Raw genomic sequence first — 14586 nt, 5'->3', positions numbered from 1 at the left:
AATTCAGTGAGTGTCAAATTGGTAGACTGAATTAATGATTGAAATCTTTGCTAAGATGATTTTTTAGGAGCTTTACTTTATTAATTGATCGACGTGTTAGTTTAAAAGACCTTAAATCTTTTGATCTCATTACACTGAACGTGCTCAAGTCCAGTTGTGATTCATCAAGAAAGAATTATGATTAAGAGTACGTCGGAGACATTCCCCTCGCGCCTTCCTCGTTTGTACTGGTAAAATTAGTTATACATTACCGCGTACGGACTGCCCCGAGTAATCTCATTAGAGGATTGAGAGTAATGAATTAGTTACACGTACAGAGAAATCTCTACTACCATATACACTGTTGAACATGAATAATTTAACGTATTTACTACATTTCGTCATGCAAATAGTAAATTCTATTTTATTTCTCTATTATAAGCCGCTTAAACATGAAAAGAATTATTGTTATTATATTTTAACATTCCTCGAGAATTATTTCATTTTGCAAAATACATTGAGGATAATTAAGGATTTATTTTGTAGCGTTTTTTGAAGCTTTATTTTTTATATAATATAAAAAAAAGATAATTTTTAACAAATTCAAGATTAAATTTTTTTTAAATTAATTTAATTTATAATTTTTTAAAATTAATTAAAATACTCTTAGTACATGAGTTTATACTTAGTTTACTCAGCACTTCTTTATAATTTTTTTTATTAGACTACAAGACAAACATACTTTAAAATGTTTTATTAAATAAGAAAATAGTTACGCACATGCACGAAGATATATTGTATGGACTCAGAGAATGAAACTAGACACAAGATATTTTTCCAAGATTCAAAAAGCGAATCGTAAAAGAGCATTAGTTTAATATATGTACAATTAAGACTCCGAGAGACAATAGCGTCACTCAAAGCAACGATTTAAATCGGGCGATTAGGTGCGTTAATTACATGGCATATCGGTCTCTCCGTGACACTTTATTTTAATCTTGTTTAACTTGCTCCTCCCTGGAATCAATTAAAACTTGACGGAAATCGGATACAGCTTCGCGCAGGACGTACGACGTTTGAACCCCAACTTTCACAGTTATGCTTATTGAACGGATAAATTATACAGTCTTTTGTGTGAAATTTGAACTGTATAGATATATATAGCTAGGAATAGCTTTATTAAAAGCGAATAAAAATTTAAATTAATTCATTGTTACTCCTTATAGCATAGCTATAATTGTTTATCACAATTTTTGTTTTTATCGAGTCAATTAACAGAATCCAATCTATAGCTTGAGATGTTTGCCATACTGTGTTAATTTTTTTAAGTTCCATTTATTTATATATGTACTCTACTTTATAATAATTACTTTATAATAACGATTCCAAGAAAATACGACTAAAGTCAGTATTGTGTTTTGATTGAAAAATTTTCAATATTGTAGCTGGAAATAATTTTGTTTGTTGTATAACGAAGATGCCATTTTTCGCATGGGGCATCGAGAATTCAATTAACTAAAATTATTTCAATAATTAGCACAAAATCTCTTTGTGAATATATTATTATAGTTATTTATATGACCACTTCAGTGTGTGCGTGTGCGTGTGTGAGAGAGAGAGAGAGAGAGAGAGAGAGAGAGAGAGAGAGAGAGAATTTGTCGTAACTTTAATGTTAAACGAGCAATCATACTTTCGTTATAGCGAAGGAAATTATTTATGGCTTGTTTAAGTAACTTGAGAGCATAGATTGTCTTATACATAACATATGTGCGCCACATACTATGTTCTGAAATTTCAGTATGCTCCTTTGCGTTAACACTTGACAAAGTAATGCTTTATTTGGTAAAAGCTGTATATATTTTATCGAGAAAGGCTGCCGACTCAAAAGCAAAATATGTATATAAAATGTCAACTACAATATATTAACGCTCTCTCTCTCTTAAACTGACACATTAAATTTATATTACCTTATATAATAAGATAAAAAGGCAGTATTTGTGATTATTTTACACTAATTTTAAGATGATCTCCGCGATAGATAATATATTACATATAATATTATACAAGGTGTTCTATTTTAATTTACCCAAGAAAATGTTTAAAAAAATATAGAAGATACGGAAAAATGTTTTCGATGAAAGTGGATCGGTTTCGGAGACGTATCTCAATCACACTTTTTTCACTTCAAATATTTCCTTAATACTTTAAGTATTTATGTTTAATATTTATATTTAATATTTTACGTTTGACAACTTACTCTCTAAATCGGAATCAGTGGATAGTCATTAATTAACCAGTAGCATACTGGGCATGATAATCAGTGAAGTTCAATTAAAAAAGGAAGAATTGAGCATTATAATAACTAAAATACTGATATTTGTACGTTAATTTTAATTTTCTATATTCATTAAATTTAAGCACTAAAATAAGGTTAGTTAGATCACATAATAAGGTTAGCTAGTATAATAAGTTAGAAATCTCACATTTAATTCACTGATTACCATTAGCATACTTGGCACTGATATCAGAGGTTATCCACTGATTTAGAGAGTAAACATTTGTTTTAATTTATACGAAAGAACATAAATATTTAGTAAGTTTTCTATAAAAATCACGTTTTATTGCACCAAACAAGAGGCTGTTGTTCCTGAAATTTCATGAGCAATGTATAGAAAATTTACAATCGTGATTTTTCAAAGAGAAAATGTATTGAGAGCGCGGAAGAAATCTTTCGTTTGGTACGTTATTTTTGTGGTGAACAGCTTGGTGAATTCAAATGCTTATGCGTTTAATTTTTCGTTATTGTATTCTATTTCTTTTTATACAAAACATATTGAATATCTAACTCTATCGAAAAATCTATAATCTGTGTTTGTTATTCAATATACCGTATACATAAAAAATATAAAATTTTTAGTAAATGGTCAACATTAATTACGTAAAATAAATATTTTTCTCCTGACATAAAAATATAATGAACATACATTGATCAGAAAAGAATCCTTTAGAAATTCACGGATAAACTTGTATTTTGATTCTCTTTTTCCTCGATCAGATAGCTTCAATATAGCCACCGAGAGAGAAGCCATAATTTTTATCCTAATAAAAAGAAATCAATTCAGCGATGTGAAATGACGAAATGAAGCAAAGTATTGATCCTTTCTATAGATACAGAAAGAATTCGCTAATAATATTCGAAAAATCATTTTTGCTTTTACTGTATATTACAATACATGCACATACTTAGCTTTATTTCTCTCGATATTTGAATTGTTCGTAAATTCATTAATACTTTTAAATGCGATGTAGAATAATGTGAAATTTTTTTAGAATTTTTTATTATTTTGAAATATCGATATAAATATTTCATTAATAACGATGGTTTGAAACTTGATAGATTCTAAATCCGATATTATTGAGTCAGTGTGAAAGTTCTGGCCGGACTTACTATTCAGAATTCAAGCAGCTGCAACTTTCTTAAAAATGAACGAAATTTAAATTTAAAAATAAGCTTTTAAAGTTTAAGATTTCTAATTTCAAAAGATTATGTTTTTTTTTAGTTTCTGTAAATTTGATACTTTTTACGTATAGAGAACTATGAGTTGGACAAAATGAGAAATTTTTTTCTCACTTTGTGACCTGACAGATATTTAAAAAAATTTGCAAAAATTTTTGACTTTTTAATATGAAAACTTAATATTTTTTCTACAAATCGTTTTTTTTTATTAATACCCCTAAGATTATTTGTTATTGAGTGATCGCGGATTTTTTGGTAGTGACAATAGTTATTAATAAATACAAAAAATATTAATATAAGACTTTGACTGCTTATAACTTCGTGAAATATCATCTTGCATACGCGTATTGCAATTAAAAAACTTTGTTCTATCAACTAAATAGGAGAAGCGCCACGGTCAAATTTACGGTCAAAATTAGATTAATACATATACACACATATGTATATAAATTTTTTAAATAAATTTTTATCTCCGAAATATGGTTGCGCGTTAATTACTTTCGAACGTTCGACACAATCAATCTGAAATATTAATAATTAATATTTGCTCCATCAAATAGTATAATTACCAATTGAGTAAAATGCGTTCTGAATAAAAATAGAATGTTATAAATGCAACTTGTACATGTATACATATAATTTGTTTAAAACATAAAGATTAGTAATATTTAATACATATGCTATATACATATTGATCATACTTACTTAAAGATAAAAGATTTTCTCATTATTGTTATTAGAAAAAGTATTTTTGTAGCTATCTCTATAGAAATGATTTATTTATTTGAACGACAGTTTTATTTAAATTTTTTCCTATGATAACAATAGAAGATAGTAATGGCGTTGTTTGCTTAAGAAAAAAAAATGGAGAAAAAAAGAGATAGAAGCCTGTGAAGTATGAATTATCTCTCTACTCGCTTCGTTATAACATATGCATGAACAGTTCTCTTCTCGCGATGACGGCTCTCTTTTGTTTCACTAAGAGGAACGGCGATAGCGGTCCGTTTGATCTTAAAACAGATTTCTTCGGCAAATATATATATGTTATTTATTTTGCATGCATGTACGTTGTGTAATTCATCAATAATGCAGCACGCATCAACCAGATGAAAATGCTCGATATAAAAGACAGAAAACTCATTTTATAAATAAAATTTGAATTAATATTATAAATTCTGCAATTATGTATGCATTTTTAATTAAAATCAAAATTAAATTTTCACTGACGAGGCATCCTTTTTTATTAATATTACATTAAGTATTGTTACACAGTAGAAAACATTTTGTATTAAAACGGTTCTTGTTAAATTTTTTAACATATCTGACTATTAATTTAATATAAGAAGCGATTATGTTGAATATTTAAATTAAATTGAGATATTTAACCTTTTTAGTCCTAAAATAATACAAATTATGATAATGTAACTTTAAATTACAAAGTCTAAGTAATGAATAAAAGATGAATGTACCATGTTAATTTATTATAACATAAATGCTAATTTTACTGAAGAAATATGTTCCTACAATTTGTTTCCAAATTGTCAATGTTACATTTTTTGAGTTAATTTTTACATAATGTTTATATTACTTTCTAACATTCATTTTATATTAACATTTAAGTTAACACATTTGGACGAATCATTTGGAATAACATAAAATAAGTTAAATTTAGCATAAATTTTCCAATTTTGCATATATTATACAATACAATATATTATACAATACATCTATGACGTCTGTTGACTAGTATTATCTTAATGATATTGTTGAATACTGACGTACTTCTATGATTACACGAATGCAGCAAATATCTGAGATTCCTTTGGTTGAGGATCGTCGTACAATCTCTCATATCAGAGAGTTAACTAGTGCTTCGAAGTTTAACCATAAACTCCGTTCCGTTTTCAGCGAATAACGAGACAGGACCAATATAAGGCTTTGATTTTGCCTTGATGGGAACGAAGTTTCATTCGTTTGCATCTCGTAGTTATCACGAGTAACATCCTCTACCAGTTTCTCGTAATTAAGAATTATTTGCAACATCTTCCACCTCGTGCTTCGAAATATTGCGCTGCTGGAAAAATTGACATTTTACTCAACATTTCCGTGTTCGTCATAAACGTTAATAACTTTGAAACTTTAAAGAGAAGTGAAATTCTATTTAAATTTAAATTATTTATTATAGTTCTTCGCAGTTCTTCTTGTTTTATTATTTTGCTTTATCAACTTGTCTTTACACTTGCTATATATTTTGAATGCATTTTTCTTCTGGATCTGCATCCAAAACAGGATAATATACCTGTCGGCATAAAATTACTTATTCGTAAAGTTTGTACACAAGCCGAAAACATACAGTACTATACATGCTCGTTGTTATAGCAATAAATTTGTCGAGGCAGCAGGTGTATAAACCTGTCTGGAATTGACGGATCGCACCGGTTGTGCGTTGCCAAGAGAAAAATATGATGAATTCCTGACTGAGCGTTCCATTTCTATTTTGTACTTTCAATTATTAACTTATTTAAGAAAAAAAAGGCTTGGATTTTTTAATATTACTCTGACAATAATATTTTGGTATTAAAATTTATATTTATGAAACTTTTATAAAACACGAAATAATATTGTAATTGAAAATAATTACACGTTGAGTTTTTTTTTACCGGACGGGATGTTATGCCTATAATAAATTTTATGAATTTAATTGATGTTACTTCTATAGTAAATCTTTATTTGAGGATGGGAGCTCTTTAGTAAAGAAATTTAAAGAAAACCTAATTTTTAGAGACGCCGAATTTAATTCTAGCCTTAGAATACTAAAATTTAAATTAAAAAAAATTATCTGGTTATTGTGACACTCAGTTTCAGAAGGTTCTTTCATATCATTGAGTTTGTATGTAACCTAGAAATATCGAATTTCAAAAGGGTAGTAATCTTCAATAGAGGAGGATCTAGTGTCACAGGGCTCATAATCACAGTTTGAAAATTAGTTTGAAAATCAGTATTAACAGTTTGCGCAGCATTGAGGAGCTTTAAACAAAGCGAAATAGATGCTTGATATATATTTCGCAATTAAAAATTTTCTAAAATAAAATTTGATGATAATCAGATTATTTGTTTCAAATTTTATCCGTTATATTGAAGCCACTGTTTCGAATTTTTTTTTTCAGAATTGAGTAAAACGTTATTAACTTACCTCATAAGAGCCGGTATTCATAATTGGTTTTTACTTTAAGGAGTCTTAATATTTAAGGATTTAAATATTAAGCCCGTTTGTTAAGTAACTCAACTTTTTAATATTAAACTTATTTTTTGATTCATACGTTTCATCTCGGTTAATGTTACTACATTATAAAGCAACATTAAGTTTCTATACGAAGTTCGAAATATACATCAGGTCGTTATTTCGTCACTCGACATTGTGTAGACAAGAATAGGGATGATAGACGATTAGTTTGTTCTTGTTCTTTGATTAAGGGTCATCAATCAATTCAGTCCGCTTAAATCTTAAATGATCGCGGTTGAAAATATCTAATGAAGCTTCCGCGACAATAGCAGCAGTCTGCAAGACACGATGTCAGTTTTAAATGTTAAATCCGTGCATTGTGCGATGCTAAAACGGAATCGTATAATTATGAATCATTCAAATGGCTGTGATTGTAGTGCCGGAAACCAGCTCCACTTGACCTTAAAGCACACACTTTTTTCGACTTTCATCAACGAATTTTCTTTTATTTTCGAGCTATATTCAGGGCGCAACAATGAAAGGGAGTTTATTAGCGTATGGAAATTTAATTACGTTCTGAAAGAAACGTTAAATTTTAATTGCTCGTAATACAATATTCCAGTTCTACGTTATAGTAACGTACGCTTACTCATTTAATACAGAATCAACGTTTAACGATCAATATTACATTATATATTATTGTTGAAAATTTCAAATCAAATCAATATTAAATTTGACGAAGTGTATATGTTGTGTTTAATACTAATAAGTAAACATTTTCTTTGGACTTTCTCTATAAAGTTATTTGCTTTAAATGTTTGTATTTTTTTTTTATTTATACATTACGATATTTTTATTAAATATTTTTTTATCATTACTTTTTACCGTTATTTTGTTATAATAACAATTTGTGAAAAAGTAACAGTAAAAGTAACGGCGTTACTGGTAAATAATTATTGTTATCTTTTCATACGAGAGTAAATAATCAAGTGAAGTGCCAATTTCCGCAAAAATCTGACAGCTTATAAAACGGTTGCGTGTCTTCATTCCATTTAAGTCCCAAGAATGTAACACTGTAATACGCTATAAGAAAGGAGAAAGTTGATAGTTCACTTAAACATTAAAAGTAAGACGAAATAAGCGAGTAGGCGTAACGGCTTATAAACGTGGCTTGTGAATGGCAGTAATTACGCCAAGGATTCTACGACGAAGACGAGCGCGCCGATGACATTAGCATGCTACCATCTGGCATCTTATCCCGAACTTTTAATGGCGCATTTAAATTTTTCAAGCACAATGTAATACTCGTCGCGCTGCATTTTGTAAGTTAAACGCCCGACGGTACTATCTCTTCTAAAAGTTACAACTTTCGCCGAAACTTCTCAGGGAAGGGCTGGACGATTGTTCTGAAAATTATTTGAATCTGTTTAATTTCAGTCAGCTACTTGAAAAAATAAATTTCACAGAAATTTACAACATTACATATTTATTATTTATACTCAAATGAAAAATTTCTTTCAACTCTTTATTAACTTTTTATTTGATTATGATTTCACAAAAAGTCTCGCTACGTTTCCCGGATCGGATAATCTCGTTATAATAATCGTGAATAAAATTTAGATTTTCGCGTTAGTTCCTATCGCTGTTCGCTGCACCGCGAACAAATTCAATTATTCGCCTGAAGGTTTACGTGTGCGACTTCTCGCAGCCTTGCAAGTCTCTCTTAAATAATACTTTTCTTTCGTCAGCCTTAAAGACAAAATTGCAATTTGCCGGAACGAACATTCTTGCAAAGAAGATCCTGGAAGCTTGCAGAAGGGTGCAGTTTCTCCGATGCGACTTTGCATTTTAAAACCAGTGATCTTACTTTCAATCAATTTTTTTTCTTGCGCTCGCGACTGCTTTACATTAAAAAAATGCATCCGTCGCCCTTTTCTTACGCCACCGCGGAAAGATCACGCGCATAATTTTGAGAGATTCTATTCGTGTGGATATAGATATTTTATCGTTTTTATGTCAATAAATTTTATACAGCAGATGAAAGGGATTGAAGATAGAACTCGTAGGATTCAACGATTGGAATAATCATCGCGGTATTTTTACTTCGATCGATTTTATGAAGCATTTCGACTGCACTTCGTAAAATATTTCGTATGTTTTTATACTCCTTTAACATCAATTTATTTTGCATTACGTGAATTAGATAGAAAGGAAGAAAGTAGTAGGTATATTTTCGCAAAAGTACGGGAACATTCATTTTAGGATATACTTTTTACAAGTTACGTAGTCACGATCGTCTGACTCCGAAAGAATTTTAATCCGTTTGTTACGAAGTTTAGGTATTGGAACGTTCGACATTATTGAAGAAATATTTCTCTTGTTAAGAAAGAATTGTTTCAATAAAACTGAAGAAGAATTTTACTAAATAGAAATATAAAAGTACATACATATTCAAATTTATGTGAAGAAAAAACATCTAAAGAGTGGAGAATTAGAGATTAGGAGGAGGTCATTTCCCACAAATAGTAATAGTATTTTGCAGGCAACATAGGAGATTGCATCTTGAAGTCATTTGTAATGTAGTGATCCAACTACGGGCGATACACATGATAGTAATGTTAAGTGATGCTAAAAGTGTTAATAGCAGTGTTAAAGGTGAATGGGAAATGGCAGATCTCTATACTCAAGTGGTACGCGATGAAGATTACACTCATAAACGTAAATAGGTTCGAAGGTCGGCCTCGCGAGAGCGTGATGGAGATTTGCAGAAAGTAATAAAATCGTGAGCGAACAACAAGACCTTCCCGCGAAATGCCATAGAAATAAAACGTCCATCATAATCATTCCTCTCATTTTTCTCCGATCAACCTTCGGTACGCCATAAACATTAGATATGGACGTCAGCGCGAGGGTAGCTTTACGAGGTCGAAGTTTACGTCTTTGAAGAGAGGAAAATCGAAAATGTCTCTTAAGTCTATTCGTGATCTGAATAAATGCACGACGTTTTACATTTGTCGTACTTTTTCGTTTGAAAGTTCAAAACGAGAAACGAAAAAATATTTGATGATTAAGTGAAGTTCCAATTAATTGCAGATTAAAAATTTTACGGTTTTACGGGAGAGTTCATTCTGAACTTTCATTAATCTCTTGTATTTTTGAAAAGAGTTGAAATATTCTTTCATGAGATAACATTTTATGAGGTAGAATATTAAGTAAAATAATAATACAACATTATTCAGTATAAATTAAAGTCTCGATCAATCGACAGGGGAAAAGAAAGAGAGATGATTTTTAACGGTGAAAGAAATTGATCGTTTTTCCGGAATCAAAGACATAAAACACACGTCGAAGGACAATGACGTAATGATACAATGGCCTTTCTCCGATATCGAAGGACAGGGAGAATATTAACGATCGAGGCTACATGCGCGACGGCATTCTTTGAAATAGATTGGGAGAAAATCAGTGACTGTTCGGTAGTCAATATACGAAGGACTGACGGCAGGAATTGCGTAATGGGAAATAGGGAACTTTTACATTCGCGAAAGTTTATCGACATGTACGGTCGAAGGATTTTGTCTGTAATAAAATTACGTGTACACGTTAAATTCATGCTAACGCGGCATTTTAACACATCTGTTTTAACGATAAATTTATTTTATCATTAAACTCAAATAATCAAGCTTAAATAATCAAAGTTAATTGTTTCCTGTAATTACTAAAATTATTAAATGCATTTTTTATCTGTTTGGCAAATAGACTTTAATAATCTTATTAATAATGTAAAAATAAACCTGTCTATCAATAATTTTATTGATAGTATAATCTTTTTAATAATGCAAATAAACCTTTCTGTTATATTAATCTTATTAATAGCATAATCTTGTCACTTGTGTAATATAAACATTATAATCGAACTTTTCTATTGTTCGGCTATTACAATCAAACTGAAAATCCGTCGAAATTCCGTCGAAAACTCGATCTAAACTCAAAATTAGTTCGAACAAAGCCTTTTCATCAATACTTGTTTTAACTAGTTAAATCTAGATTTTAGTACACAGTTAATTCTGGATTTAACTAGTTAAAATCAGTACTGACGAACTTTATTATTAGAGATTCAAATTTATTTAAATTAATTTTTAAGTCGTTTTGAACGGTTTTAAATATACTGTAAAAGAGCAATTTAAAATCATCAAAGATCAGTTTTTAAAATAAATTATTGACATCTTGCTTTGTGTATAATACAAAGCAGGAATGTAATTAATTACAATTTTTTTTATGATAACGTGATACAAAGAACATATTATTGAAATTATCGAATTCTCTGAAATTGTTGAAGCGTGTATTTATGCGCTTGTAATGCGCCTGTATGATATTTGCGTAGTGAAATGAAACGGAGGCAGAATATTTCATGCCATACTTATCATGATAAACAAGTTTATAGTGGCGGGACGTGTTACATTAAACGAATTTAAAAGAGCGAAATGTGATCGAGAATAGTGTGTATTTTTATTTTTTTATTTTTCATTGTAAAAATAATTATTCTCTTTATTTTTTCTTTTCCTCTCTCTTTCTCTCCCTTTCTGTCGGCATCTCAATTCGTGACTGTTTTGGTTCGTTGGAAAAGTTAACGTAAAAATATATAAATTATGTTATACACTGAAAGAAAAGATTGGATATGGCTGAATATGGCATAGCATTTTTAATTGGTTGCAGCAGCCAATCTTTTCTTCCAATGTATATATGATTTTTATGAGATGATGTGTAGTATAAAAATAGATCTTTATGTCGCTCCTTAAAAAATACAACTGAAAAAATTGATGATTTTCGAATTACCATGAATAAGTTAAGTAAGTAAACATTATCCTATCAATCATCTAAAATGGACTAATTTATTTTTATAAAAAACCATCGCAATTTCAAAACGGTGATTCTGAAGGATTGTGAAATGAAAATGACGAAAACGACATTCCATTTTATTAAGGATATATTCTTTTCAATATTATTTGAATATTAATAATTTTTGTGGACAGTAAGTTAGGAAATTAGTGCATGAGAGTGTAATATTTCGGGATGGAGCAAATTCCACATTGTTCATAGCTATGATTTACAAGGTGCGAGTGCTCCACACAGGCTGTTTAAGGATAAACGTGACAGCATGAACAGTATAGTGTAACATAGACAACTCTAAGGAGATAAAGTCTAATGCCTTCTATGCACGATGTTATCTTCATCATAGGATTTGCTAACATTGTGAGAATGAATGCAGCTGCGGATTCAAGTTTCGTCTGTCTCTTTTTTCTTCTTTACCTCTGATTCTGTAGTTACGACTTTGAAAGGCACCTATTCCGTATAAAATGAACATTTGTTAGAAACACTCGGTAACGGTGACTAGCTGCAGGAAATAAATTCATGCTGCTCTCTTATGCGTGTAATCTTTTGTGAATTAAATAAACTATTCTTCTGTTTCTTTTAAGACACTCTCGAACTCAATAAAGTATCTCCATCGATCGTAGATTACCCTAACGCTTGCCGTCGGAACGTCTCATTGATATATTGAGTCAATTATTTATTTCTCAAGTTCCCAAATCAATTTACAAGGTTCACCTATTTTACATTCAATACATGTATCTAATAATATAAAATTATACTATTACATTTCTTTAATAAATATTAACTCCACAAGAGGACACAAATTGGTGAGTGCAGAAAGGAGATGATTTATATTTTTTAAATTTGTTGGTATTAAAAAACCTATTTAGTTTTAGTTCCAATAAAAAAACTAACGAAATTACTAGTGAGAATTTAATATACGATATTCAATAATATTTTTGAAACATTCCTGGTTCCTGAAATGCTTGTTTATTAAATGAAAAATTTAAATTTCAATTTTAGACCTTCCTTTTTGCACTGAATGTTGGTAAAAAAACAACAAAATTTTATAAACACTACAGATACTTTATTTAGCTTAAAATTATTAAAAATTATTAAAAATTAAACAAATAATCTCTCTTTATATTAAATAATATGAGACAATTTATACAAATCACTGGAATTAAAACATTGACTATTAAGTTTGAAGATACTGGAAAATATTACATTCCGTCAAAATATTAAAGATTTTTAATAAAGTTTTTGGATGACCAATGACTGAATTAAAGAGCAAACAGAAAAGTATATTAAAATACTAAATGCTCAGACGTTGGTCATTCGACAATCTTATAAAAAAGCTTAATTTTGACGGGATGGTAATATTCCAATTTTTTTTAACCTTGGAAACAGATGAATCCTGGATCAGCCCTTTCTATACTTATTGCTCATTTTTAACATTTAAAAAGTTATTCTTAGAAGCTTGGTACGAGATACTTCTATTTGCAATAATAACCTACCTATATTAAAATTAATGAAAAAAAATTAATTTTTAAACAAAATTGGATTAGTTCCCTTTCTACACTCACCGATTCAAATATTCTTTAAACTTTAAATGGTAAAAATTCTTCATGGTTTACGTTGATTAAAGATGAAAATAATATAAATTATCCTGTCACCGAGTGTGCCAAAAATTTTCACAAATCTGCGCGGTATTTTTTTATATCTGCATTAGATGTGGAATTGTACCAAAAGTTTTCTCTGGCGCATCTCCATTCAAATTCATTTCGTAAAGTAACGTAAATATTTTACATTAATGGGAATTTTCTTCAGAGTGTGACGGGTGATATCGTTATAAGATTCACGCTGTATTTAAGTTAGAAAGCAATTGAAAACACAATCTTTTCTTTCGTCGTAAGTAGGACGACTTTGATTGTACTAATAGACTTTATCAAATGGGCGAATGAGATAATCGGTTGATACCGACTGTATTAATCGTGGACAAAAGTTACAACCCTTGCGGCAAGTCCACTTTACAACTTTTCTCTCTCTCTCTCTCTCTCTCTCTCTCTCTCTCTGTCTCTTTTTCTCTACAACAATATTTGCGGGAATCCTGCCGACCCCGAAAGGATACTCGGGCGAACGATGTGTCCGGGAAATCCACTTTAACCGTACAAATCCAAGCGAACCGCGCGTGGCAAAAGGCCGTCTTTATCTACTTTACCCTCGACTACCTAACATGATTTCGTACGACAGAATTTCATTAGTACTAGCACATAATACGAACGAGTAATTGTTCAAAATTACCTCTTATTTGAGATATTTTATGGTTGTCGAATAACTCTCTAACGAGTACTTCATTATGGTAAAAACGTCGCACAGTCTAATAGTTACCCGCATGATTCGAAAATACACCACTAATTACTCAAGTAATTATTCAAATATGTGATAACATTATTATTGAACTAACACTTTATTAATTTATCTCCGTAACATATAATTTAGCGCAATTGTTTACGACGAAATATGATTTAAGCTGCTTTTATAAAATATAATTTATTAATAAAATTAGTTTTATATTAAATTGCAAAACAATTTTTATATATACATATTTCTAATAATTAATTTTACATAAATTAATTTAAAAATATATAATAATTAATTCGAACTCAGTTCTGAATGAAAATCATCAAGAATGAAATATAATAATGAAAGAAAAGATGAAACGTGAATAGAAAAGGAATGATGACGAAAGAAAAAAAAAGCAAATGAAAAGGGACGAAGACATTAATTCAACATCCGCAAACACGAACTGTTCTCTGACAATTTCGGCTCTATCGTAATAATTTCGCTTTGTGTTACCTTCCGCAGTGGATTTTAGTGACGAAATTGGAAGGGCGGAAATCGTACTGTTTCACGCTCCCACGCGGCACACGTCAACAGGAGTGCGTGGGGTGAGACGTACAGGGTCCATAACCCACGCACGTAAGGGTGAAAG

Source organism: Trachymyrmex septentrionalis, unplaced genomic scaffold (assembly GCF_001594115.1).
Source record: "Trachymyrmex septentrionalis isolate Tsep2-gDNA-1 unplaced genomic scaffold, Tsep1.0 scaffold132, whole genome shotgun sequence".
Classification (NCBI taxonomy): domain Eukaryota; kingdom Metazoa; phylum Arthropoda; class Insecta; order Hymenoptera; family Formicidae; genus Trachymyrmex; species Trachymyrmex septentrionalis.
This window is presented reverse-complemented; position numbering follows the sequence as displayed.